This window comes from Musca domestica, unplaced genomic scaffold (genome assembly GCF_030504385.1).
Source record: "Musca domestica strain aabys unplaced genomic scaffold, Musca_domestica.polishedcontigs.V.1.1 75, whole genome shotgun sequence".
In the NCBI taxonomy this organism is placed as follows: Eukaryota; Metazoa; Arthropoda; class Insecta; order Diptera; family Muscidae; genus Musca; species Musca domestica.
In genome coordinates, this window is record NW_026712393.1 from 892,407 (window position 1) to 906,943 (window position 14,537).

At 36.3% G+C, this 14,537-nt stretch overlaps 1 protein-coding gene and 5 non-coding genes across 6 annotated transcripts in view; 4 read left to right on the forward strand and 2 right to left on the reverse strand.

The window, feature by feature from the left end:
• Positions 1 to 14,537, reverse strand: part of LOC131806386 (neurogenic protein mastermind-like) — a 418,316-nt gene that overhangs the window by 394,335 nt on the left and 9,444 nt on the right. The window lies entirely within an intron of this gene.
• On the forward strand, positions 10,038 to 10,109 carry TRNAD-GUC (transfer RNA aspartic acid (anticodon GUC)). Its single transcript has one exon. It is a non-coding gene; the product is annotated as a tRNA-Asp (tRNA).
• On the reverse strand, positions 10,468 to 10,539 carry TRNAD-GUC (transfer RNA aspartic acid (anticodon GUC)). The gene has a single exon. It is a non-coding gene; the product is annotated as a tRNA-Asp (tRNA).
• On the forward strand, positions 11,154 to 11,225 carry TRNAD-GUC (transfer RNA aspartic acid (anticodon GUC)). The gene has a single exon. It is a non-coding gene; the product is annotated as a tRNA-Asp (tRNA).
• TRNAD-GUC (transfer RNA aspartic acid (anticodon GUC)) lies at positions 13,470 to 13,541 on the forward strand. The gene has a single exon. It is a non-coding gene; the product is annotated as a tRNA-Asp (tRNA).
• Positions 13,857 to 13,928, forward strand: TRNAD-GUC (transfer RNA aspartic acid (anticodon GUC)). Its single transcript has one exon. It is a non-coding gene; the product is annotated as a tRNA-Asp (tRNA).

The following is a 14,537-nucleotide window of genomic DNA, read 5'->3' on the forward strand; positions in this document are numbered from 1 at the left end:
CTACGCAGGTTCAGGTCTTCGCACAGCTCCAATATAACGGTACCTCCCTATATTCTATATTTTGATGATTTAAGCTACATTATTCACCGTTTATTTCAAGTTCCGAATTTAAATTTGGTAATGACTTATGACAAATAATGCCTGTGTGGGTCCACGTCGTATATGCACCAATATAACGACAATATTCGGTATTTTTAAAATTTTTTTAGGATTTGGAAATTCAAAGTTCGACCCGGCCGAACTTACTGCTTTTTAACTTGTTTTTTTTTTTTAATTTTTAAAATATATACAGGGTGATATGAAAAAATTGCAACCAACATCAGGCTGCTGTCATTTTTAAGCCACTCGTCCGACAGCTGTTAAAATTATTCTAATGACAGCTCATTACAAGCGTACAAAAGCATTTTGGTGAGAATTTTCCAGAAAAAAGTCCTGATGGAATTCAAACGTTATAGTGTGATTCCTTTATATTTGGCTGGGAAACCACAAGTGGCTATCGTTAGAACACTCCAGCATTTAAATGTGAGTAAATCTTTTGTATCTCGTACCATCCCTCGTCACCGTGATACTGGGAGCCTAGCCCCACGTCAAAGAAGTGAACGGAAGAAAACAGCAACATCAACCGAAATGGTTCGAAAAGTAACAAGTAAAAAAGCAGGACCTATATAGATAATTCTCTTCCGAGATATAAAGTACCCACAAGGTACTTCTTGTGTGGATTATCAGACAATTCCCTTGAAAAATGTGGCTAAAATCATCAAAATACCGAATATCAGAGGGTACCGTTATATGGAGCTATACGATATCGTGGACCTATATAGATAATTCTCTTTCAAGGGATAAAGTACCCACAAAGAACTCCTTGTGTGGGTTATCAGACAATTCCGTTGAAAAATGTGGGTAAAATCATCAAAATACCGAATATCGGGGGGTACCGTTATATGGGGGCTATACGATATCGTGGACCTATATAGATAATTCTCTTCCAAGGGATAAAGTGCTCATAAGGAACTTCTTGTGTGGATTTGATGTGGATTTGATGTGTGGATCAGACCTTTCCGGTAGAAAATGTGGCTAAAATAATCCAAATACCGAATATTGGGTGGGGGGTACCTGCAAACAAAAGAGGGATCTGTGCAAAATTGTAGCTTCCTATCTTAACTTGTTTAGACTGTAGCCTCATTACAACAGACGGACAGACGGACGGACATTTACGCTGATCAAGATATATATATATATATATATATATATATATATATATATATATATATATATATATATATATATATATATATATATATATATATATATATATATATATATATATATACTGGTGGCCAAAACTAAAGCAACTGAAATTACAAGGAGAATGATGCCCTGTAACTTTTTCAAAAATTAAGAAAATGAGAAAGTTTTTCTTGTTTTAAATTAGGTATTTTATTCACTTTTTAAAAACCTAAAACATAAAACCAAAATTCATTTTTATATAAAAAATTATGTTTGGTAAAGTCAATTAACCCGATTTTGGCTTGGACAAAACAAAAGCAACTCTGTTGTACATTCATATAACCGCTGCAATTTCAGTGGTTTTTACTGTGATATTTATCGCTTTTTGCTTCCTTCGACAATTTCGCTTGTCATAAATCCTTTTTGAGAAGTTTTTTACAACAGTATATGTTTTTCTTTTCGTTTTTTAAGTACTGCCCAAAAAAAGTTTAAAAATGGCTAAAAGCAAATACAGTACATAAATAAAAGAGCAAATTATCAGTGACTATCAAAACAACATATCACAGAAAATGATTTCCGAGAAATATTTCATAAATATTTGTATGATTTCATAATTATTTCTGTATACTAAGTCGGTTTTTTGAAACTGGATCAGTAGTAACAGTCCATAACGGATGAAGGCCCTGAAAAACTTCAGCCCGTACTGACCCACAAATTGTGAGAGAAATAAAAAACAACTATTTAAGAGTTCAACTGGATTGGTGAGAGAGCAATCATTGGATATAAGCTCGAGATCAGTGCGTAGACGAGTAGTGGGAACGGGTCTGCATGTCCGTAAGACATCAAAAAACCATTTATATCTGAAAAAATCAAAAAGGCTTTCGGAAACGATAATATTAAGTGGAATCAAGCTCAATGGAAAAAACATTATTTCTGGGATGAGTCTACGTTTAATATTAAAGGCTCAGATGTGAAAAATTTTACGGTGAGAAGACCAAAAAAATGAAGGACTCAAGCCGCAGGGTTGCAAAGGTACAGTGAAGCATGAGGGAGGGTCAAAAATGGCGTGGCGCTGTTTTTCTTTCTATGGACTTGGGCCTACCCATAAAATAAAGGAAGTTGTGGATCGGTTTGTTTACAAAGATGTGTTGGACATCACGTTGTTCCCTTACGCTGAGTAAAATATTTGGGTGATTTGGGTGTTTCAGCATGACAATGATCCCAAACTTGTATCAAAACTTGTCAAATATTGGTTGCGGGAGTCAAAAATTCATGTTTTGTTATGGCCGGCACAATCACCTGACCTAAACTCCTTAGAAAACCTTTGGAGTATCGTAGATAGGAAGATCAAGAGAGATTCGGAAATAAATAAGCACAACATTTTCTAAAGAATTCGGGGTGCCTGGGAAAGCACACCCAAGGATCAAATTGAGCGTGTTATAGATTCAATGCCTCGTAGGTGTGCATCTTCTATCAAAAATAATGGTTATGCTGTCGACTACTAGCCAAAATTTAATTATTTTAAAATAAAAAATCAAAAGTTGCTTTAGTTTTGACCAAGCAAAAATTGGGTCATTTTAGTTTTCCACATATTATTTTTCGTTCAAAATTATTTTTGTATTTTTATTTTTAGTTTCTTGAAAGTGAATGAAACCCCTTATTTAAAACTGGAAAAATGATTACGATTTGTTTATTTTTGTAAAAGTTACAGGACATTTATTGTCTTTGCGATTTAAGTTGCTTTAGTTTTGGCCACCAGAGTATATATATATATATACTTTGTTGGGTCTAAAATGATTATTTCGATGAGTTACAAACGGAATGACGAACTTAATATACCCTCCATACTGTGTATGGTGGAGGATATAAAAAAGCGACTTGATCGAAACGAGCGTCGCAGTGGCCGAAAAATGGCTCCCGAGTTGAACATATCGCAATATTCCATTCGGCAAATATTGAAAAATGAGCTCGGGGTAAAGCCATTGAAATTCCAAAAGGTGCAAGAACTTACACCGCAACAGAAAGAAAATAGACTCAAAAGAGCTAAAGAGTTGCTACGCTTGGCCGAAAGTGGTGAACTGCCGAATTTGGTTTTCTCCGATGAGAAAACATTCGTTGTCCAGCAGTTTTTAAACAAACAAAATTATCGTGTTTACTTGCCAAAGAGGTCAGCTGAAAATGTGAACCTTCGATTGGCCACCAGAACTCAAGGTCGTATTAATCGACCGTGGCATCAGATTAAATGCCGAATATTATCGCAAAAATATTCTGGAGGGTGTATTAAAGCCTTGGGCACGCAAACAATTTGGCCGCAGACCTTGGTCATTCCAAAAAGACTCAGCACGCGCCACCCAAGAATGGTTACAAAATGAGGTTCCTCGCTTAATTTCCAGCGCACAATGGCCACCAAAATCTCCGGATACCAATTCGTTGAACTATTGTGTCTGGAGTATTTTGGAAAGCAAGGTTGGCACTAAAAAATGGGAAAGTGTCGATCGCTTAAAGCAAGCGCTTCGCCGGAAATGGGCCAAAATACCGCAGAACAACATTCGGGCAGCCTGTAACGGTTTCATTAGCCGTTTGAAGGCCAAATTTGATGCTTTTTCCGACATTTTTTGCTTTCATTCAATAAAATTAAAAAAATGTAAAAATTATGGCGTTTGACTTTGTTGCAGTTTTTTTATCTCACCCTGTATTTATGTTAAAGAACACTTTATAAGAAACTTTTAAATTCTTACAGTAATTTTTCAATATATATATTTTTTTCAATTTTGAAATATATTTCAATCATCTTTAAATTTTTACAGTAATTTTTTATTTTGGCATGAAAATTTGGGATTTCAAGTAAAATTAGGTGTCATTCTGTATTATGCGCCAAATATGTCTTAATGTTATTTCAATTCTGCATTCAGAATAAGTATTTAACTAAATACATATTGACGAAAAAAATTTTGTATGAAAAGTTCAGCAAACATCGCCAGTTCCATATCTACCAAAATGAGAGATTACTTCAATTTGTCCGCCTATACATATATACTTGTGTGCAGATGGCTGAAATGCCCTGTGGTCAAAGTTAGGCCATGTCATTCTATATTTAAATATTTTTTCCCAGATTGGCTAAAAAATTAAGAATTTTTCTCCATTTACAAATGGCCGGAGTCACCAACGGTAATTATGCATGAAAATATTTAAAATAATTAACCATTTTCAGATGGAAACAAAGTTTCCAAAAACTGTTTTGAGTTGTTACCACTGGGCACTTTAATATTGTGTATTGTGCATTCGACAGCAACACCAGCAAAAACAACTTTGATATTGACGATGACGACCAGAAAATACCAAATGAAATGCTGTATAAAAATTTGCTACGAATGTTCGGTAGTAAACAACGACACTTCTGGCATGGACACATTCTCATTGAACCAACCAATAAATGCAGTGTTGTCTATGTAGCGATTTTTTTCGGGGGAATTAGATTATATTGAATTAATTTGTGTTGGTCGATTATTTAAATATATTTTGACATCTGTTATGATTATGGATCCGATGGAATGGGCGATATCTACCATCTTCGCACCATAGCTTATGTTAGTCGAAATTTTGGATGTGTGAAGTTTAAAAAGAATTGAACGCTTCTTTCGGGCGTTTTTTAACTAAAAAATTTGGTCCCTCTGAGGTGAAGGTACCAGAAAAAGTAGATCGATATATCTCATATAAATTGGGATGTGAACGTTTCAGGACATTTGGAGTCGTTCTAGCGACCGTCCGACCGTCTGTCTGGCTAGTGCGCACGATAACTCTCGAAAGGAGTATCGAATTTGATCCAAACTTGGTACATCGTAATATCTTTGTCAAACTTAGATCGAGTTCGGAGATGGGTAATATCGATCCCCTCCTTCTGGTACCTCCCACACAAATGGTCAATATTTTCCAATGTTACTGCACAGAAAGAGAAAGGATAATCTGATCTGATTTTGCTCCAACTTTGCGAATCCTAATATCTACATCAGTGCTAGATTAAGTGGGAAAATGGACAACATCGGTACACTCCATCAAGTACCTCCCCCATAAAGGGTAAACAATCTTAATAATTTAACTCTTATGATATGTAATAGTGTCCGATTGTCTTCGAATTACACACATCATAATATTTTTGTTAACCCAAAATCAGGTGTGAAAATGGAGTATATCGGTCCACTCCTTCTCCCCCTCAAAATGACAAAAATGTGAAAATCCATAAAGCTCATAAAACGCGAAACTAACATCCGATTTTATTCAGACTTGGCACATCTCAATATTTCTATCAATACAAGATCTGTTATAAAGAAGGTAGAGATCGGACCATTTCTTCTGGTACCTCCCCCACAAACGATCAATGTTTTAAATAACAAAAACGATTATAAAATCCGAAATAAGCATCCGGTTCTCTTCGTATTTCACACATCACATTATTTCTACTGACACAAGATCTGCTGTGAAGATGGTATATATCGTTCAACTACTTCTGATACCTCCCCCACAAAGGGTTACATTTTTTAATATCCACGAAGCCCCAAAAAAAAAAAAAAAACGCGAACTTAACATCCGATTCAATTCAAACTAGGTTTATCTCAGTATTTCCATCAAAACAAGATTTGTTCCAAATGTAGCAGAGAGATCGGACCATTTCTTCTGGTACCTCCCCCACAAAGGATCAATGTTTTAAATAACAAAAACGATTATAAAATCCGAAATAAGCATCCGGTTCTCTTCGTATTTCACACATCACATTATTTCTACTTACACAAGATCTGCTGAGAAGATGGTAAATATCGTTCAACTTCTTCTGATACCTCCCCCACATACGGTTCAAGATTTAAAAAAAACAAAACGCTCAAAGAAAGCGAATTAAACATCCAACTCTCTTTTAGATTACACACATCCAAACATTTTTGCAATCGCAAGATCTGTTGTGAAGATTATAGATATCTGCGAACCCAGTCTGGTACCACGCCCACAAAGCATCACTTTACTTTATACTTTTATACAAGTCAATATTTCTCTCAACCAAAAACTTAATATGAATGTGGAATTTAAGATTTCGCATAAAACTTGGACCTACAAAGCTAATTTACGAACTTAACCCTCCATAGTATGATGGAGGGTATAATAATCGAACAATGACTGAGGGTATAGATCTGTCGGCAAAACCGACTGATACTTTTCAAATTGTTCTTTGCTATTTTTGGCAACACTGATTAAACAGCTCAAGCACGTTTCGTGGTTTGTTTCACTGTCAAACATCTTCAGTTTGGTATTATTTAACCATGAATCGACTCACAAACTGTTCGATGCCTATTTCAACCGGAAGACTTTTCAAAGCCAAAAAGTTTATTATTCGAAAAAATATATTAGGGATCCTATTCAAATGCCCCCTTAAAACGCTGCAAGGTATCCACGCGCAATATACCTTATATTCAGCTTGTACAGGACCTAAATTACCAAAGAGGCGTTAAGGCATGTCACCATTGACGACTTTATCGAAAATTAAGTTATCCACATTGATGCAACAGCCGTGTCGTATGCATGAACTAAAATGTCTATAACTTTGAACTGTAAAATCGTCTGTATGTACGTACGCTCACTCACTTAAAAAGAGTTACCCGTTTGAGTTGTACTCGACAGACGTACATACCTACCGACATGTAGAATATGTTGTCTCTATAGGTATATATTGGAGGCATATAAACGACGACTAATCTAAACCGGTTTCCAATTTTTTTTCTTTCAGCATATTCTGCTGATATTTTTGCTGTATTTGATGTTGGTGCTGTTTGTTGCTGCCATTCGTTTTGGATCAAAACACAATAATCAGAAAGACGACGACGATGACTACCACCGAAAAAATGACGACAAATGAACCCATGAAAAAATATGCCCAACCAACCAACAATAAACCAAAAATCACAACAGAACTACTAAAACCAAATAAAAGTAAATAAAAGTAAATCAAAACGAAATATAAAAACTGGAATTTAGTTGTACAAAATATGATCCATCCATCCAGCCAACCAGCCAACCAGCCAACCATCGGTGGTACATTTACCACAGAATAAATACCAATGACGACGGTGGCGACATTCGAACAGGCATTCCGAGGTATGATGACCTGAAACGTAACACCATCACCGCCAGCAACAACAATGGCAACGACAACAAATGATTTTACGATGACAAAATCATGGACAATTATTTTTGGTTACAATGTTTGGTTTTTAGTGCAAATTGCTTTGCAAGTTGTGGTATTTCTTTCAAAAATGAAAAAAGAGGAACCCTTCCCCTCACCAAAAAAAAAGGTTTAATGACACCCACATGCAGGTAGACGATACTTACATGGCCATGGCTGGATATGCAGCATGGTGGGGAAAGCCAAAGGAATTTGCATACTTCCATTCGAAAATTCAAGGTTAGTCGATATTTCTTGCAAATGAAGTCGTGGACGTGAGTTTTAGCTGAAGTGACAAAAGCAAATAATGGCAGGGAAAGATGGAATAAAGACTGTTGTACTGGTGTAGAAACGGTATAATGTAGGATGTGACGAACTTTTCATGTTCGAGGCAGAAAATAGACTACACCCTACCCATATAATCAGGAGGCTGGCCAGATCTTTCCAAATGTTAAAACCAATAAAGAAAGAAAAAAATTAAAAAGTTTCAATCGGTTTTTCCGACAGATGTATACCCTCAGTCAATGTTCGATTATTTAAATATATTCAGACTTTGGACTATATCGACAACTTCCTTCACTTTATATGAAGATGTTAAATGTGCTTGATGTAGCAGATATAGTCGACCGAAGCATTCCATGTTCATACTTCATCTAATACAGATAAAATATTGTTAAATGGCTCGTGAGCTGAACATATCGTAATATTCCATTCGGCAAATATTAAAAAAGTGGGCTCGGGGTAAAGCTATTGAAATTCCAAAAAGTGCAAGAACTTACACTGCAGCAGAGTTGCTTCGCTTGGCCGGAAGTGGTGAACTCCCGAATTTGGTATTCTCCGATAAGAAAACATTCGTTGTCCAGCAGTTTGTAAACAAACAAAATGATCGTGTTTACTTGCCAAAGAGGTCATCTGAAAATGTGCACCTTCGGTAGGACACCAGAACTCAAGCGCCGGCCATGGTGATGGGCCGCCATAATAGCCAATGATAGCTCTCCGCTCGTATTAATCGACCGTGGCATCAGAATAAATGCCGAATATTATCGCGAAAATATTCTGGAGGGTGCCTTGGGCACGCAAACATTTTGGCACCAGAACTTGGACTTTCTTGGACTCAGCATGCGCCACCCAAGAATGGTTACAAAATGAGTTTCCTCGCTTCATTTCCAGCCAACATCTCCGGATACCAGTCCATTCGACTATTGTGTCTGGAGTATTTTGAAAAGCAAGGTTGGCACTAAAAAATACCAAAGTGTCGAGCACCTCAAGCAAGCACTTCGCCGGGAATGGGCCAAAATACCGCAGAGCAACATTCGGGCAGCGTGTGACGGTTTCATTGACCGTTTGAAGGTCACAATTCGTACCAAAGGTGACCAAATCTAAACTTTTTCTAAAATTTGATGCCATTTCCTACATTTTTTGTTTTTATTCAATAAACTAAAAAAAATATGACTTTTGACTTTGTAGCAGTGTTTTATCTCACCCCGTAGGTACCTCCTGATTTCAGATATTTCAAGGGCTTTGGCCATATTTTCCAATCCATATTTGGGGACAGAAAACCTTCATTTGAAATACTCAATACTCGGTGTATACACCATGTAGCAGTGTCTCCCAAATTCACGTAGCCAACCAATTCGGTTTAGGGTGTGGAAAATTCTGAGTGGAGCTAAGAAGAGAAAAGCTGCAAAAGGAGTTAGGATTCCCAGATCAATTTTTCATTTTATGGTGCTTCAAAGACATTTGGGAGGCCCTTTGCCTTTGATCAAGGTAATATTTAAAAAAGCAGTAAGTTCGGCCGGTGAATAATGTAGCTAAAATCATCAAAATACCGAATGGAGGGAGGCACTGATATATTGGGGCAATACGAAGACCTGGACTTGCATAGAGAATTTTCTGTCAGAGACTATAGTTCCTACCTACCTTCAAATACAAAACTTGAAACAATTTCGGTAAATAATGTCTCTAAAATTATCAACATACCGAATATCGGGGATACCGTTGTAAGGACCTATGTAGGCAATTCTCTTCCAATGGAAGAGAAAGAACTTCTTGTGTGGATTCTCAGATAATTCCATTGAAAAAATATAGCTAAACTTATCAAAATATCGAATATCAAAATACCGATATATCCCATATTCGAACTTGAAATGCCTGCAGACAAAATTCGTTTTGACTCTAGCATGATTACGCAGACGGACAGGACTTAATTGTCTAAGAATTTTACGCTGATCAAAAATATATAAAAATGATTATTTCGATGAGGTACAAACGGAATGACGAAAACAATATACCCTCCATGCTATGTGTGGTGGAGGGGCATTAAAATAAACCTTGTACACCAAATATTCAAAATACTACACAGGTCCGATTAGAGTGAAAAGTTTCAGACTTGGATCTAGAGTTTAAAGCAGAGGACAACAAATTCATCAAATTGTAACAGGCTCTATGTATATGATGAGCTATGCAAAAAATGTGCTAAATTAAAATATAATGATACCTGCTTATGACTAAAATGTGGCAATATTCTTTTTCCTGAAACATATTTAAGTTTTTATTTATAGGATTTACAGCCAACTTCACATTGTTTACATTTGAACATTCCAAATCCTCGATAGTATAGTGGTTAGTATCCCCGCCTGTCACGCGGGAGACCGGGGTTCAATTCCCCGTCGGGGAGGTCAAACGTTTTTTTATCTTTCAACAAATAAAAGCTACTGGAAAGAAGACTTTGCCGATAAATTGTTCTTGAAAACAAATGTTAAGCCCTAATAATCTCTGGTTTGGAATCAACATAATCATCACAAGCCGACAGATGCTAATATGGCATTGCCATGTCAAAATTCTTACAGGGGAGAAAAACTTGAACCTTAATAACAATGCAATACTCCAAATAATACGATTCCCTCTGTTTTATGTGACTGGCTTGTATTATTCAGTAAAAGTCTCGGATTTCGTATAAATGGGTCTTATATCTTTTGATAAAACTCGTAATTTGGATAATTTCTAAGATGAATTTAAAAAATATAATTTTTGATCTCCCCGACGGGGAATTGAACCCCGGTCTCCCGCGTGACAGGCGGGGATACTAACCACTATACTATCGAGGATATTGAAAATTGTATATGATTCACAAATTTTCATGATATCAAAAACTAGCCGTAAAGTTTACACAAGGCAAAGAATTTTAAAATACAACTCTGAATAACCGCTGCGTGAAAACTTGTCCTATTAGATTCTTTTATGACCGAAAATGCTAAAAAAAATTTATATTATAAAAATTATATAACCAATTGTTGCATACTCTAAAAGCCATTTGACTGAGTGATAATACATAAAACGGTTAACAAGCATAAATGATTAACCAAAATCGAACTAGGGCAACCTAAAACTCCTTTCTCCTTTTACGAAGAAGACGGGGGATGTCTAAAGCCAATCAAAAGAACCTATTATGTACTCTCACCTTAATACTCTAGTACATAGTTGCATGTTTTCTAGATCCTTTGAAATTAAACTACCTTTCGGGTTGTGTCACTTGTCCATATGTGAACTCAATTCAATTGTATTTTATGAACAAAGGGTTTAGCAATGAATTGTCCCCTACAGTGGGAAGATTCGTTCGAAGTTTATTTTATGCCATGAAAAAACTAGAATGGCCACTACTTCATACGGATTAGGTTGTGTGGAATTTTGCGTATGATTCAATTCTAGTAAAATCTCAACATCCTCGATAGTATAGTGGTTAGTATCCCCGCCTGTCACGCGGGAGACCGGGGTTCAATTCCCCGTCGGGGAGATCAAATATATATTTTTGAGAACCCTTGGGCGCGTTTGCTCCTCATGAAGATTCATTCGATTAAAGAGACTTAAAAATTATTTTATTTTTCAATGTAATTATTAGAAGAATAGATAATTTTGTTTCAAATTTTAGATTTATAGATATTTGACTATTCAAAATTGAAAATCTTTTTGTTGAATTTCATATTAATATTTTGTTATGATTTAATTGTCTAATTATTATCCTGGCGATAAGGATATATAGCAAATCCTTCAAGATCCTCGATAGTATAGTGGTTAGTATCCCCGCCTGTCACGCGGGAGACCGGGGTTCAATTCCCCGCCGGGGAGATCAATACATTACTTTCTACTCAATGCAAAGATACAGGGTGAGATGAAAGAACTGCAACCAACCTCTGATACCATTTCTAAGTCACTCGTCCGACAGCTGTTAAAATTATTAATTATATTGTTTACAAGCGTACAAAAGCAATTTGGTGAGAATTTTCCAGCAAAAAATTATTCGTGATGTAACTCAAGCGTGATAGTGTGATTTCTTTACATTTGGCTGGAAAACCACAAGTGGTTATCGTTAGAGCACTCCAGCATTTAAATGTGAATAAATCTTTTGTGTCTCTTAGCGTAGCCCGACGTCAAGGAACGGAACGGAAGGAAACAGCAACATCAGCAGAAATGGTTCGAAAAGTAAAGAAGCGACTTGTTCGAAACCCGCGTCGCATTGGCCGAAAGATGGCTCGTGAGCTGAACATATCGCAATATTCCATTCGGCAAATATTAAAAAATGAGCACGGGGTTAAGCCATTGAAATTCCAAAAAGTGCAAAAACTTACACCGCAACAGAAACAAAATTGTCTCAAAAGAGCTATAGAATTGCCTCGCTTGGCCCAGAGTGGTAAACTGACGAATTTGGTTTTCTCCGATGAGAAAAAAAATCATTGTCCAGCAGTTTGTAAACAAACAAAATGATCGTGTTTACTTGCCAAAGAGGTCAGCTAAAAATGTGCACCTTCGGTTGGCCGCCAGAAATCAAGCGCCGGCCATGGTGATGGTGTGGGCCGCCATAACAGGTATTAATCGACCGAGGCATCAGAATAAATGCCGAATATTATCGCGAAAATATTCTGGAGGGTGTATTGAAGCCTTGGGCCCGCAAACATTTTGGTCGCAGACCTTGGACACTCCAAAAGGACTCAGAACGCGCCACACAAGTATGGTTACAAAATGAGGTCCCTCGCTTCATTTCCAGCCCACAATGGCCACCAAAATCTCCGGATACCAATCCGTTGAAAGATTGTGTCCGGAGTATTTTGGAAAGCAAGGTTGGCACTAAAAAATACCAAAGTGTGGATCACCTCAAGCAAGTGCTTCGTCGGGAATGCGCCAAAATACCGCAGAGCAACATTCTGACAGCGTGTGACGGCTTCATTGACCGTTTGAAGGCCATAATTCGTGCCGAAGGTGACCAATTCGAACAAATCTAAACTTATTCCAAAATTTGATGCTATTTCCGACATTTTTGCCTTAGTTCAATGAAATTAAAAAAAAAAATGTAAAAATTATGGCGTTTGACATTGTTGCAGTTTTTTTATCTCACCCTGTAATCTAGTCATTCGTAGTTACATCTCAAAAGTCATTTGAAATATTGAATTATATCGGCATATTTTAATGTAACCCATTGTTAAATGAAATAATTAAAGGTGTTTGACCGGATTATTTTAGTATTAAGTATAGATGGACTTACTTACTATTAGGCCCCAATATAATGGTGTTTGTAATGCAAAAGCATTAATTAAAATGTATTAATTGAAATAAACTATTAGAAGAAATCATTTAATACCTATAATATTTGGTTTATTTTTGGACGACATTTGTTGTCGTGGTCCCTAAATTAACTGTTACTAATGACATTCTTATTATTTACTCAAATGATGTCATTAAAATTTTCAACAGCAATCACCAGAACAAACCCTAATGATATAGCATACTTTTAGGCTATGAGGTCAAATAAAGCATTCTATATTTGCAAATATAATCAATTCATATATTTCACGCTTCTTCGTGTGTTTATAATCACCATTCTTGTGTGAATGAACGTTGTATCAAGTGGGCTTTATCAGCTAACGCCAAATGTTTGTATGGACATATATATACTCCGATTGCGATTGTTTGCCGATTATGTGTCCGTGTGTATTTTTAAATGTGCTGTTTCAACACAGAAAATTCTAAAAAGTGCGATTCAAGATCCTCGATAGTATAGTGGTTAGTATCCCCGCCTGTCACGCGGGAGACCGGGGTTCAATTCCCCGTCGGGGAGATCAAAATATGATTTTTTGGTGATTAGTATTTTCAATTTGACAAAGATTTCGAATTAAAAATTCTGAGTAATTTGCGATAAAATACTTAATTGTTTGTATAAACTAAATACATTATAAAACCGACAGCATTTTCATCTTTTTTTAATATTCTTCGCATTTTTTTTAAATTGCTCGGAATACTGGACTAGTTATGATGATTGTGGAAAATATATCCTATGGCAGCCCATGCCAATATATACCGTAACTTACAGGAATATGGAAATTCTAATGCATATCCTTGTAAATCCAAATTTGTAGTATCATTCATTTTAAGATCCTCGATAGTATAGTGGTTAGTATCCCCGCCTGTCACGCGGGAGACCGGGGTTCAATTCCCCGTCGGGGAGGTCAAACATAATTTTTGGAAGTTGACATCCCAGTTTATGGTATTAGAAAAAAAAGAAATTGGCATCCATAAACCAAGTCAAGTTTAAAATTCGATAACAGGCTTTACTTTTTCTAAAGCAATACATTTTTGTAAATATTTAAACATTTCTCAAAATGAGGACAAATTTTGATGACTTTTTAACAAAAGATGTGACAAAATACAGGGATGTAGGATTTTTCACCATACATAGTATGGAGGGTGTACTAAGATCCATTCCGTTTGTAATTCATCTAAATAATTATTATATACTGGTGGCCAAAACTAAAGCAACTGGTATTACATAGCATTATAAAGCCGGGTAATTATACCCTACACCACAAGGTGGTCAGGGTATTATGTCTTTGTGCATTTGTTTGTAACAGGCAAAAGGAAACGAGATAGACCCATAGTTCCTTTTGATGATCTGCATAGATTCACATTCTGAGTCGATTTATGCATGTCCGTCCGTCCGTCCGTCTGTCCATGTATTTTTGTAAACAAAGTACAGTTCGCATTTATTGCCCTATCCAGATGAAATTTTGCACAAATCATTTGTTTGGCCCAAGGACGAACCCTATTGAAATTGGAG